Genomic DNA, 15885 nt, shown 5'->3' on the forward strand with positions numbered 1-15885 from the left:
AAATAAAAAAATACATACAATTTTCAAAGTAAATAAAAACACATCATTTACAAGTATATGCACAAAATTTTAGGACTTGAATCTTTGCTTGAAAGTCTGCATATTTGTTGAGCTTCTTAATTCATTACTCAGCTTGTTCCAAACTTCAACCCCACTGTATGAAAAAGATGATTTAAAATATTCAGTATCATAACCATTCATGCAAGGCGGAAGAGCCAATACATTTGTCGCAGCTTGTCTGGTGTTAACATTATGCTTTTCGTGTATATAAGAAAACCTGTTGATTAGGTACTGTGGAGCCATATCGTTTAGACATTTAAACATTAACAAAGATTTGAAATACATTGCACGATTTGGAAGTGATTCCCATCCTAATATAGGAAACATTATATCAGAAGACGTAAGGTAATTGGCACGTAATATGATTCTTGCACATCGCTTCTGTAACACACTTAATTTACGCATATCTTCATTGAAGCGACCAAACCACACTACACTACAATAGTCGAACTGCGGTTGAATAAGAGCTTTGTATAAAACATTAAGAGTGCGTACGTCAAGATATGTTTTAAGACGTCTTAAGAGTCCTATTTTACAAAAAAGCTTCTGTATAACAGAGTTAACATGATTGTGCCAGAGTAATTTAGAATCTATCTTTACACCAAGACATTTGGTACTATGAACTCTTTCAAGTTGACGATCATCAATGGTAACTGAAAAAGCAGAACATTTATCATTACGTAACTTAGGCTCACTACCAATGAGCATAACGTTTGTCTTTTCAGCATTAAGAAACAACTTGTTAACATTTAACCATGCCTTAATTGCAGAAAGATCTTCAGTGAGCTTTTAGAAATAATATCAGTATCAGTACCATTTACAGACAGCGTGGTATCATCTGCGTACATGGATATTTTCCCATGTGATACTACATTTGGCATATCATTGATAAAAATGAGAAATAATAATGGGCCCAATATACTGCCTTGGGGAACACCAACTTTCATTTCAAGTGAATCAGAAACAATACCCTTAAAAGTAACTCTTTGCTTTCTACATGACAAATATGAAGCAAACCATTTAACTGTATCTTCAGATGCTCCAATATCGTGGAGCTTTCTTAGCAAAATATCATGATTTACGGTGTCGAACGCTTTTCTAAGGTCTATAAAGGCAACACCGGTCATTTTACCATTGTTGATGCCCGCAAGCCAATCGTCAACCATATCAACAAGAGCAGTTTCGGTAGAATGACCAGGACGAAAGCCTGATTGATGAACATTCAAAATACCATTTCGATTTAAAATAGAGTAAACATGGTTATGCATAGCCCTTTCAATGATCTTACTTATTACAGGCAGGATGGAAATAGGCCTGTAATTATTGGTGTTATCAAGATCACCTCCTTTATGCAAAGGGATTACTTTGGCTTCTTTCCACAAAGTAGGAAAAATACCCTTTGACAAAGAGATTCATAATATAAACTAAACTTTTTACAATGACTGGGCGAGCCAGTTTTAGTATCTTACAACTGACATCATCCAGACCTGTATCCTTTTTATTGCTCATGGAGCGAATTTCTCTGTCAACAAAATCATATGAAATACATGGCATATTAAGAACAGGTTTAACTTGAAGATCTTCGCATGTAGGTAACACATTAACATCAGCAATATTATTAACATTGTTTACATCATTAATTCTTTCATCACTTTCATTAAGTAAATTAGTTGCAACACTAGCAAAATGGCTGTTGAACACATTTGATATATCAATGTCAGATGTAACTACATTATCTCCAAACCCAACAGATGATGGAGTTGGGGAAACTTTGGATGGAATAACCTTTTTAAGTGTTTGCCATAGCTTACCAGAATCATTACAACTCTCATCTATTAGGCCCTTATAATAATTACATTTTGCAGATCTTATCATACTAGTAACTTGATTACGAACAAGTTTGTAGGCTTTCCAATCACTTACACTATTAGAACGAGTTGCAATACGATGGAGGCTATCCCTATGATGCATACACTGCTTAATTTCCCTACCTAACCAAGGCGATGGAGTTGATTTAACACGCTTGGTCTTTTTAGGTAAATGAAAGTTAACAACATCAAATAACATTGAATTCCACATGCTTACCGCATCATCAACATTGTCAATTTGTTCAATGTCACTCCATGGTTGTTCAGAGAGATCATTAATGAAACTTTGATCATTAAAACGTTTAAAACAGCGATAATCAATGGTTTTATGTTGACCCTTAATTGGCTTGGTTTTTCTTATAGCATAAATTAGATAGTGATCACTGATTGAAGTTTGAATCACACCACTTTCACTAAAAAGCTCATCCTTTGATGTAAAAAACAAATCAATAATCGTCTTGCTGTGAGATGTCACACGAGTTGGAAGATTTATCAATTGCTGCAACTGATACAAATCATACACAAATTTTAAATCTCTAACTTGCTTACAGTTGACGTGACGAGTTGTTCCTGTAATTATTGTTGGTGCAAAACCGCGTTGCTCTTCTTTGAATCCTTTCCGGTTGTCGTGTATTTGTTTACTTATAATATTTTTGAGTCCTCTCAATTGATGGTATGATTTGTCGAAGCAACATTAGGGGTGATAAGTGACTTGTGAATGCCTGTGATTGCGGCTTGGACGTGTGTATGGCTAAGTTTCAAATTGTCCACCTCTTTTTGGTGTTTTTTGAGACGAACGGCTAAAGGACGGCCGTTTTTTTCCCAAATGGAGGTCGTAGTGGTGAATGGAGCGATAAACCAATTCGGTATGGAATCAATTGCTCCATTCAGTGATTTAGTGATCACTTGCAATTTGTTTCGTGTGGAATCGGGGGAAAATAGCGGTATTTACTGGTAGTTCTCCAAGGATACAGGGGAATACCGTAACATACCTATGAATGTACATGTTGAAAGCTAAATTTGATACTTTTAAAATATGTGCTAAACACATAATTTATCAAATAGGTCAATGGAGATCACATCTGCCAAGTTCCTAGACAATCCAACAGTCTACAGCCTGTCTAAACAAAATTGTGCAAGTGAAAAGCGCCTTCTTTGGCAATTAGAAAATACCGTTGTGACATGATGCTTACATCAACATAAAGGGCATACATGTAGTCTTAGCTCTCAAATGCCGTTCATTCTGTTCAATTTGTTTGTTCTAATCTCGAGATATGTTTAGTTAACAACGATAGGGTAAATCACAATTGTGAGAGGGCTGTACATGTGATAGCTGCATCAACAGCAGCGCGTGTGTATTATTTTGTCTACTTTCTCTCCGAACAAGTAATACACGTTCATTAACCTATAAGTATGCAATATTTGTTTGTCTTTTAACATGTCTTGAGTGACAAAGAGAACAGTATTTACCATGATAAAATCATTGACATGCACATGTATTTAATTTATCATGATAAAATAGTAAAAGCAGTAAAAACAATTTTGTATTGTTGTGTAATTGATACATTCTTTTGATTTCTCGCTAAACTTGATGCCATCATTGATTTACATGTACATCCCTCTTCCATAGTAAAAGTGGCACAATAGTGATTTTCCCCTTTCGTTGTTAACTAAACATATCTCGCGATCAAAACAAGCAAATTGAACAGAACAAACGGCATTTAAAAGCTAATACTACGCCCTTGACGTTGATGCAAGCATCATGTCTAAACGGTAGTTTCTATTGCCAAAGAGGGTGCTTTTCATTTGCACAATTTGAGACATGCTGTATATTCTGTTGACCACAGTTGGTCCCCATTTGACCCCTATAGAAATGACTGCAACTGTTGAATTTGGTTGGCGTTCCAAAATCATTCTCAATGTATGGAGTCCAAATATAAGCCTCGCTTATTATAAGTATTTACATTTCTCGTCTTTTTTGTCTTTATACATGTATTACACCAACATCAACACCATCATCATCTATATACACCACCCTCAAAATATAATCATCATCACTCACCAACATTATCATGTAAATGCGCTGTATAAAACCCTTACGGTTTTTATTTTAAGGGGGTACTACACCCCTGCCCAATTTTGTGCCTATTTTTGCATTTTTCTCAGAAATTATAGCGCATTGGTGATAAGTAAGATATGTATATTATAGGGGCAAGGACTACAACTACTGCACTGGAAATTTTATTTCAACGCAGACAACAGTTGTGGAGTTACAGTCAAAACTGAGGGAAAACCAATATTTGATCAATACATCAATAACTACTTGCCTTGAGTTGCTGAATTTTCAGTGTAGTAGTTGTAGTCCTTGCCCCTACACCCCCATTTGAGCGCTACGTTCTAAATGTAGCAGCGCTATATAAGTATTTATAATGTATGTATGTATGTATGCCCCTATAATATACATATCTTACTTGTCACCAATCTGCTATAATTTTTGAGAAAAATGCAAAAATATGCACACAATTGGCCAGGGGTGTAGTACCCCCTTAAATATTTATTATTTTGCTATTGTAACGACCCAGTGATCTCCTTTTACCATTTTACAATCGTTGTCAATTTAGGTCATAGAAAATGTTTTACGCATGCGTGTGTTGGTAGCAACGGATATGCGAATTGCAATTTCATTTTAGTTCTGCTTTGCGTAGAACATCAACATTAATTTCGTCTCTATCTTCAAAACCAACTAAATTTACATGGAATAACTTGGGAGGAAAAAAGTAAGTATTTGTACTGTTTTGGTCGAAATCTTGATGGAATTGGTTACTTTATTAATGAGTATCTATAATTGAGTTGTAAAGTTCATTTCTCTGCATTAAACGAAAATTGCCTGTGTATTTTGTTAAGACTGTTATTTGTTATTTTGTGTTTCTTTGTTTCCTTTTAAAGAAAGTTAAATATAATTATTATATCCTATTCGTTTTAAATGAATATGTTCAAAACATATCTCATATTGTTTTTACGTGCATGTACAATGGCATTTGTCAAGATAAACTCAATCAATTTTTAAGCAGAAAATATTACATTAATATTCGTGGTTTTACCAATGTTCTTGGTATTTCGGGGTTAAGTGTAGTTTTGTTTTAGTTGATTCGCTTGCAGACTTCATCTGGTTTTATTTTTATTGTTGTTGTTGTTGTTGTTGTTGTTGTTGTTGTTGCTGTTGTTGTTGTTGATGTAACTGTTGCTGTTGATCATCATATGGCAGGAAGTACCAAGTATTCCCATTGATTGCCCGATTGATTGTTACGATTATCCGTATGTCAACTGGATCACGCCTTTGGGGCCTGAACCATAATTTTAATGATCACCACACAAGTCTACTGCATTACTATAATATTGCAAATGTACGTGATTCAGTTACCATGGATGCGGGCATGGATGTAAGTAAACAATTTGCTGGTAAATAGCATTGATAGTGAATCACTAAAAGAATCATGTGTATTATTTTCAGCTCTTAAATCATGTGGTTGTCGCACGCGGTGAACCGGTACAATGTTGTGCTGATGCTGCAACTGCTCAGTGTTCTACCAGGTAAGACCTTTACACTGTAACCCCACGCACAAGTCCCACCCCTCCCCCACACATGCCCCACACCACACAATCTAAAACAACACCAATTATATACATGTCCTTAAACATGCCTGTTAAACCACGATATCGTTAGCAATCGAAAAAAAAATTGTATAAAAAGTTGCTTGGCGCTGTATGCCTCCCTCCAAGGAATATCCTGGTTCACCACACTCTCGAAAGAAAAGTGAAAAGGGGTCACTTTACATGAAAATGAAACCATGGAATCGCTAGTTGGATATCAAACTCCAGATTTGAGTTATAGCGATCTCTCTTACGTGCCAGTGCACACCAGTATGGATCCAGTACTATTTCAGATGACCCCCTCAATCCATTTAAATATCCTTCTAAAGGATCATATGATAACAATTATAGCCCCTGGTTAACCATAATGATGGTAATTAGTTAAGTTGGGTTAATTTTCCATTAAGTATTCTAGTTCATTCAATAGTGGCGTAACTTCGGTTCAGGGTGCCCGGGGAGAAAGTAGATCGGGTGCCCCTGACCAAGGGGGTGCAAGGTACAAAGCAGTAGAGCAGACAGCGGGGGCAGAGTGTTAAAACATGTACATTCTCTTTCTAAAAAAACAGGTATGTGTATAATACCCTCCCTAAAATATTTTAAATCAGCGTGATCACTTTTCCGAAAGTTCAAAAGTAATACTAGTATTGGTTTTAAATTTGAATACGAAATTGGATATTTGCCTTTTCTTAATATTACAAAAAGCAATGACATGCAATTGGCATGATGATATTGATGTAGCTGCAAAATTATGTGTCATACTTCTGTTGTTAGATTGATGTAGCTTTTTATGATTTTGTCACAAAAACAGGTATAATTCATTCGTTAAGAATTAATCGTTCGCAACGGATGGCAAATAATAAATTCCGTTAAATTTAAGCATGGTTATTAGTGTTTAATCATTTAAAAGATCGCTCGTCGCTATGGGCCTTTAACAAAAGAAGGCCGTCGTCAATGACAACCAAGATGACAAAAAATAAATATCTATTACCTTAATTTAAGCGCTAGTAAAATCGAAGCTTGAAACATTAAAGGAGGATGGTTAGATAAAAACCTATTTTGGTGCAAATGGCAATGATAATGTTTTCTTTATTTGGCTCTGTGAAATATTAGGGCTGAAAAATGATTTGTTTGGATTTTTTAGGCAAGATATATATAACATGCTTATTGTTGGACCTTCAAATACATATTGTTTTCTCTCATAAAATTATATCAACAATAATTAAAATACTGGTATTGGTGATGAGTTAGTTGTGAGAGATCAAGGTCATACAAGCAAGGAGGGAATAGCAATTGGTAAAATTGGAACATCCTCCTTAAAATTATTTTCATTCATGCAATTTATTTCTTTATCGTCATGCATGGTATTCATGTCAAGACACATAATAATGTATTACTCTGCTTGAAGAAGTTAAAAGCAATTGAAATATAGTATGAAACTTAATCAATTCTTGTACACATTAATTTTCTCTGTTATAATTCATATTTTATATTCACCTTCTATAAAGTAATCAAGCATTTATTATTATTATACCAACTTTTTATTTCACCTTCTTTTATAAAAATATGTTTTGGAATTTAACATTTCAAAAGGAGGCCACGTGTTGCCTACAAAATACAGGATGATAAGGATAATGAACTGAGTGCAATGCATTAGTCAAGATAATCGCACGCGCCGTGGAGTTATTGCATTTAGCTCGAGAGCCGATAGGCTCGAGAGCTAAATGCAATAACTCCATGGCAAGATTATCTTGACGAATGCATTTGCACGATACGATATCCGTCAGAGTGGAATTTTTCAATTTGTTCAGTATTATATAGCATGATATGATATTATACGCTAGTGTGTATTCCCGTGCGTGTTTATGTTATCTTAGATATTGGCCTACATGTGAGTTGTAAAATGCTGAATATTTTGTAATGGTGTCATCTTGTATAATTATGGTCCACCTGTTTTTAGCCCTTTTTAATTAATAGAAGCTCGATTATTCTCATTTGATGTTTGATTTATTTGAGTTCATTAATCATAATTTATGGCAATGATAGTTGCAAAATAGAACAGTTATGAGTTACAAAGTGCGCATGAAAAAATACCATACCCTATAACTATTTTAACACCACAGAATGTATATTCGTACTCTTTTGGTGGTATATATATCGAACATAGTTATACAAGTTATGTAGTAATGTGAAAGTAGTATTCTAGTATTTTAGCGTGCACGTATTATCTAAAATCTATTGTTTAGCGTGCGGGTTTTAGATAATGTATTGTTTAGCGTGCAGGTTTATATAAAGTAGTTCGCGAAAATAATGCACGGGAGAAGAATACATAACGATGAATAGAAACGGGCACTAGAAGTATATGCTCAAATAAACAACGGCTTGAGCCAGACCCCAACTCCTATTAAGCCCGTTTTCCCCAATCATGGACGGTGCCCACCCCACCCCATAAGATGACTAAAGCTACAGTCCATGATCAGATAGAGGAATCGGACCATTTATGATTTTGGAAAACAAAAAAAATACAAATTCAAATTCACAAATTTATTTGTTAAAAAATAGGCTAATTGCTTACAGGTAGATGGGAAGTTGAAAAAATGAAATAGTGTCCATTATTTATATGTCAAGGCCGTCGCCATGGGGGGTGTAGGGGGGTGATCCCAAAAAAGGGGGGAAAAGAAAGAAAAGAAGAAAGAAAGGGAGAGAGAAAGGGAGGAAAGAGGGGAGAGATGGAGAGAGAGAGAGAGAGAGAAAGAGGGAGGGGGAGGAGGGGATAAAACTACATTCAGTTCGTATAATATAGGCTCTATTGCGCCGGTATGTGGGGCTTACAATGATGTTGGCCTGGCGCGTTGAGTTGATGTGGCCAATAAACTAATGATTTTGTAAGATCGACAGAATTATGTGCGCATCCCAATACCCCTCCGCACCTGGCCCTTCATCAGCTCCAATGCAGACTAGCCATGGGCATAGGCGTATATCCCAGGGGGATGGGGAAAATAATGAAAGGGGAATGGTTCATACAACCACCGCCGATATGTTGACACCGACACCTGTATATGGGTTTCTGACTAAATTAACCTCATATTTGGCCATATTACCCTAAACAATGTTTGAGCGCTTCGCGCGAATTTATTCCACTTTTGTACCATTCTTCACCAGTTTAGCTTATAAATATGCTAAATGTTTCACACGCCTCGCGCACATTTGTACCATAGACTGATATTGTCACCAAAAGATGCTGAATTCACTACAAGAAATAGTTTCCAACCCCACTCCATGTTAAAAAGAAATCTACGCCATTGACCATAGGGCAGGGTGGCGATTTGCATCTTCCTTTTGGTCTATTTTAGACCCAAAATTAAGCCCATTTTGGAATATTTAGTATTAAATTGCCGCGCGCTTCGCGCGCATTTATTTTAGCAAACCCAAGTGTTAGTATATATATCTGTTGTAAAGGCCTGTGCATCTTCCTTTAGGACATCGTTAATTGACATCGTTGTGTTCATTTTAGCATTGAAATTGCAATTTTTTCGCGCTTCGCGCGCATTAGTCCCAGCAATATTCTTTAAGTAGCAGATCAGCAGGACAATTTGTAAATTTTTCCCCTGGCTCGGTGACTCCGGTACATCCTCCTTTGAATTTTAGCATTGAAATAGCAAATTTTGGAAAACCTTGTGTAACAGTTGTGGGGGAGGTGTGTCTTCTATCCGAGGAGCCAGGGGTAGCATGTTGCGCAGGTGCCAGCAAAAGGTAAATCAGGCCATACCAGCAAAATTTATTTCTCGACACCCCCCTGAGAAATAGTATAGTCACCAGAGGGGGTTCCCATGCACCGAGTGCTTTTTTTTTCTAACTTTCATTTTTGTAATCCTGAAGGTGTCTAGTAAATGAATGTTGATGTTCCCAAAATTAAATATTGTCCCATGGGCATAACATCAAAATATCCTTCTCAATGTACCAAAAAGAGCTCCTATTATATACAGAGTATGCCTCGAAGATAATATTTTAATAATGTTTTGCATTTTAATGTATCCAACATGATTAAATCATGAAAATAACCCTTTTAATTGATTGCTCATGTCCACATTATCCAGAAAAATGGGGTCATTTGTCTTCCTATGATGTCTAGTTCAAAATGTATGTCAATTTCATTGAATTTTGTCGGAATCCAAGATGGCCGCCAAATGAACGCCATGGGACATAATATTTTGCATTTTAATGTATCCAACATGTTTAAATCGTGAAAATAACCCTTTTAATTGATTGCTCATGTCCACATCATCCCGAAAATGGGGTCATTTGTCTTCCTATGATGTCTAGTTCAAAAGTTATGTCAATTTCATTGAATTTTGTCGGAATCCAAGATGGCCGCCAAATGAACGCCATGGGACATAATATTTTGCATTTTAATGTATCCAACATGTTTAAATCATGAAAATAACCCTTTTAATTGATTGCTCATGTCCACATTATCCCGAAAAATGGGGTCAATTGTCTTCCTATGATATCTAGTTCAAAAGTTATGTCAATTTAATTGAATTTTGTCGGAATCCAAGATGGTCGCCAAATGAACCCCATGGGACAATATTTAATTTTGGGAACATCAAAATTCATTTACTAGACACCTTCAGGATTACAAAAATGTAAGTTAGAAAAAAAAGCACTCGGTGCATGGGAACCCCCTCTGGTGACTATACTAAAAATGGTCTAGCGACGGCCCTGTGCTCGTTGCTATGTTTGTTTGCATACTCTTAAAGAGGACCGTTGGTAATGACAACCGAAATGATATAAACTAATTATTAATGACTTTAATTCAAGCGATAATAATTAAAACCGAGCCTTTAAACATTAAAGGTGAATTATCTGATTAAAACAGTAGCGTAGCAAGGGGGAGGGGGGGGGCAAAATGAAAGAAAATAGTGCCCCTCTGACAAAAAAAAAGAAAGAGAAAATCTGGAGGGCAAAGGAAAGAAAAGGGGCAAGAAGCCCTTTTGCACCCTGATCATTGGCAAAAATATTGTAAAATACCAAATCTATTTGCACAACACGCGTACATTGTCACAATGATGCCCTTTCTATCCAGACCATGGGCGAAAATAGTGTAAAATGCATTTTTGTTGCGCGCTACGCTACGGTATGTATATAATGCAACTGAAATTGTTTTTTGTCTGTGCCCCGAAATTTTATTTGCCCCCCCCCCCCCACACACCAAGAAAGCTGGCAACGCTCCTGATCAAAAACCTCAATTAAAGAAGAAGGGGAAAGCCATTTTTTTTCCTTCGTTTGACCATGAATGTTATGTTTGGATGTTGTGGGGCATGTGTATCTAACCCGCCTGGTTTTTACATGCAGGTAACTCATAAATTCACCTGACACACATTGATGAAGTGATGAATATCTGTGCTTCCCTTAGACGTGATAGTCCTGGTTGTGATGATATCGTCAAAGCTGTTAAACATCTGATTGCTCCTCCGCTGGTTCACATACTTAACTTGTCTAAGAAGAAATTCCATCTGAAATTCGCTCTTAGTTGTCAAATAAATATTTCCATGTACAAACGAACGTGTTAATCGTCTCTTTTTTTCTTCACATTGGTTACCACGGAAATAACATAATGTCTTACATTAATAATTTATCATTTTATTTTCAATGACAGTATTTTGTATGAATACGATGTACGCTTGTTACAGGCTCAAGCCTTGGAGACCTAGAATATCGTATCAGTATGATCATACTTTATTTAGATATTCTATTCGGAATAGCTTTTAATTGCGTTTTTCTAGCTTTAGTATATAAATGGTTATCTGACATAAAATGAGATACGTATCCCCTTGACAACGATTAGCATTAGATGTGCTTAGTATACAACCAATGAATGTGTGAGCGTGCAGTGATAACAAAATATAAAAATGTATAGGGTAAGACGGGGTAAGTGGGACAGTGGGGTAAGTGGGACACCTAATATACTAGATCTTCATTGCAGCACTAAATCCACCAATACGATACCGAATGGTGATTTACCCCATTGCAGATATGTATGTTATAATTTCACTGCTCAATATTGGAGTTTATTTAATATTTGAGCTGCGGGAGATGCTTGAGACCAACACTACCTTGATGTGGCGACCAACATTGAGGAATTATACTTATTTATTACCAAATATTAAAAGTCTTTGCTGAGAATTAGGAGAAATTGAGAGATGATATATTTCATTTATCATAAAAAAGAACACTTTTTACAAACCTGATAGTAGAAAATCATGATGAAATCATGCAATTTAGCCAATTAGGGCCTATTTAGTGTGTGTCCCACTTACCCCATCCACTTGGAGTAGGTGGGACAGTGGTTCTTGAAATTTATTTTTGATACAAAAAATAACAAAATTACTAAGTTAAATTGCATATAATGCCGCCAACATTCTCAAAAATTAAATCAATACTGAAAACGCCTATTGAATGACTTGATTATTGATTTTGTGGCTGAATTCGCAAATCGTTGGGTTTTTGGGGTTTTGTCACCAAATCCAAGAAACAAAAATCTGTCATGTATTCAGATGGAATTAATAAACATAATGATAGTATAGTATTACTGTTTTTTGGTATAATTATGTTAATAATGCCCAAATGCTCCAATATGAATATGTATTGCTGTAAAATATGTTCTTTTAATGTAATAATATCATAAATATATGTGTCAAATTTACCCCTACCCCATTATGTCCGACTTACCCCAAAGTGTTGGGGTAAGTGGGACAGTTGAGTCATTACATAAATGGCCCTGCCATCCTGTACTGAATTGGAGTATCGCTCCACAACTAATACCAGACATTGTCTTAGGATTATACTTGAATTATAAAAACATAAGTCCAACCTTTATTCACTTACATGAGTTTTATATCCAATAATATCATTAAGTGTCCCACTTATCCCATCTTACCCTACATTTAGACTTACCGAGTGAAATGGAATTGTCTTAAGTTGACAGAGTGTTTCATTAAATTATAATAGTACATGCAATTTGAAAGATCAAATCAAATCAATTGTATTATGAACGAAGATATAAATATTACTCGATATGTACGAATACTAGAACATTTTTGCCTTGTCATTTGTTTAATGTGAGGTATCAAAATGTTAAAAACAAATTCTTCAATTGCAACCCAGCAAACACAAAACGTTTTTAAAACGTTTTAAACAGGTTATATTTTTTGGTTTTGGTAAAAACGTTTTAATAACATTAAAATATCGGGTTATATAAAGGTCATGAAAACGTTTTAAAACGTTATGTTTGAAAACAAACTGCAAAACTATTTTTAAAATGTTTTTAAAATGTTATTTTGAATTATATTTTTGCAAACATTGTTTGCCAAATATTTTGTCAACACTTAAATAACATTATGTTAGAATATTTGCAGGAGGTTAGCAAAAGATGTTTCTTAATGTTATGAAAACATTTTATACCCTTTATAGACCCTTTATTTAACCCGATATTTAAACCTTTTCTGACAACATTTTCTAACCTTTGGCGAATGATGTCGAAAAGTTTTGTATTTAATGGGAAGGTAGCAGTAGTAAGTAGTAAAATTTGCGACGTTGCGTCCATCAAACTTCATCTTTCGTATTGAAGATATCATATCATTATAAAGCTTATTTCGACGACTGTTGAATAATTTGCCATAAAATTTGTATTATATCGCGAGTTTAAAAAAAAAATAAAAATTTTATATCAGAAGGGGGTTCCGCGTATTCAGAATGCCATTTGTGTGTCTGATGTGCTCTCAGAACAATACTGTACAAAGGTCCGAGCCCTTAATAAAGAGTATTAGAGGTCCGATCCCTTAATAAAGAGTCAAAAATACAGCGGTGTCCATTCTTATAGCTTTAAATAAAAGTTCAAATTATTTTTTATTTTCTGTTCACTTTTAGAAACCATGATTCATGTTCGAGCACATCAAACGTGTGAAGTTGGTCGCGAGAAAAACGAGGATGATAATTTCCGATGGGTTCTGCCGTACAAGGACCCATGCCGATGTAAAAAGGTCAGGTATGGAGGATTGAATACATTCACACCTAAACGGCCGTTTAAACCAGTCTACGTTGAGAAACCATTGGTTGGTGACAACGTTGGAGAGATCAGGGATCATTATGATCTGAATTGCATCGGTAAGGCAATTGTAAATTTAATCTTGAAAGATGCTCGATAGCTTTTACTTTGTTATCCCTTATTTTTTCAAAACATCATCACTGCGAAGTTTTGGCGCAGAAATCTTCAATGCCAATAAAGTTATTTGTTTTTTTCTATCGGTTTTGTAGCATCGTTTAGTATGATAATGATTGCATTATGTATTTGGTCAATTCCAGCGAAAGCGGGACAAAATTCTCTCTATGTTAACTTTCCACTTTAAAATGTCATTAATAAAGGAAATCACGTTATTGATGGAGCATATCATGACAAGTCCCATGTGCTCTCTTTGTGCATATAAGCCTTTACTAGCAAGTCATACCAGGGGACAAGTTATGATGGCTTAAATGAATTGGCGTTACCCACGAATTCAAAGATAAAGCACCATATATGTCATTGAATGTCCTTCAATCAAAATAAAATTATTACCGTTAAAAAGACGTTTGCATGATCTCTCATCATATGTAAAACGATTGAATTCCACCAAAGTTTGTGGACTCTAGAGGCCATTAAGTCAATTTGGCTAATAATTTTGTTACCCGCGTATCAAAAATAAAATGATCGTTCTGAAAAATGTTAAGTGAATATGCCATAAATGACTATATCATGACACGAAGTTTCGTTCTATAACTCTGAGGTCCAAGTGATTATTTTATGCAAATACGTTTTACCCATAAAATAAATTCCATAAAATCAAATTTGACGTTACCCACGTATCAACTGTTACCCACGAGTCCAGCAAATATAATTGCCATAACTTAAATTAACATTTAATGACTTTGGACACTGAATTTAGTTTGACAAGCGCTTAAAATTGTAAATCGTAAAAATAAGTTCACCGCTTTAAAAAAGAATCTACGACGGTTTAAACTTTTGTTACCCACGAATCCCGAATAGATGCTAACCTTGAAAAACAAGGAGATTGTTTATTTTAAGTTTAAATCAGCACATATTCAAGCCACGGGTATGCTATAATTTTTACAGTACTTACAGTTTATGCACCTAAGAAACGCAAACCCCAAACGGTACTATAGTACTTATAGCTTTACCCACGAATTCGGCGTTACCCACGAATCCAAGGATTTACTCGTAAATTATATGTTTCTTATGCATCTTAACATTTTGAAAACATGCGAAATAGGTTCCAAAACAGTCCTGTTTAATAGCGTCCTCTTGAATGTATACTGAAGCTGTATCATGAAGTTTTGATTGATTTTCCTAAATTACCATTTTTGGGTAAATGCAATTGGTTAGAGAAACAGGAATCATTGAAACACAATGGAGGAATAACCGCATGATGGTTTCCAACCTTCTGTAATATTTTCTATTTTGCCGCTTACCAATACATACCTTCAAATATGTGTTACCCACGAACATTTTGGTTACCCACGAATCCCTACTTAAATTATAGTTAACAATGTATTGATAGTGTTTTTAGTTCATAGGAACTGTCAAACACGAGTTAATAGAATATTGCTGCATGAAAATATGGAATGATTTTACTAAAATAATAATATAAAACTGTTTGCTCTGTCTATTTGAATTTGGCAACTTCATTATTCTCAAAATTTGTATACCCAAAATGCCATAATGATTCATTCTAAATATTCCATGTAGTTTGTATTTTGATTAAAATTCATTTTAGTGCCATTGCAGCCTGAATTATTGACATACGGAAAAGTATTTTTTATTTTTATTTAAAAAAATTAACAGGAATTGCTATTTTCCAGACGCTGTTACCCACGAATCCATCCGAGATCCTCATCCTGCGACGAGATACAAAATTTAACTTTATATTTATATGAAGCATTTATTCTAATCTTTCGAAATAATACAGTAATGTTAAATGACAGCCACTTTGGAAAGAGTTTGAAGAATTGACACAATCTTAACTGTACACCTGGTTCTTTCTTAAAATTTGTAATAACCAAAATATTTCTTTGTAGATATATGCAATACAATTCTATTTTACGTTCAAAGTCTTCACCGATTTCTAGTGTATATGAGTCACACATAAAATGTTGAATGATATGTGCCTGGACACCTCGAATAAGCCGTAAAGTCCCCCTCTGGTCATTTTGACTTTTTTACATACTTGCAAAGAGCATGTTTCAGGGATTAAAA

This window comes from Amphiura filiformis, unplaced genomic scaffold (assembly GCF_039555335.1).
Source record: "Amphiura filiformis unplaced genomic scaffold, Afil_fr2py scaffold_28, whole genome shotgun sequence".
Taxonomy (NCBI): Eukaryota; Metazoa; Echinodermata; class Ophiuroidea; order Amphilepidida; family Amphiuridae; genus Amphiura; species Amphiura filiformis.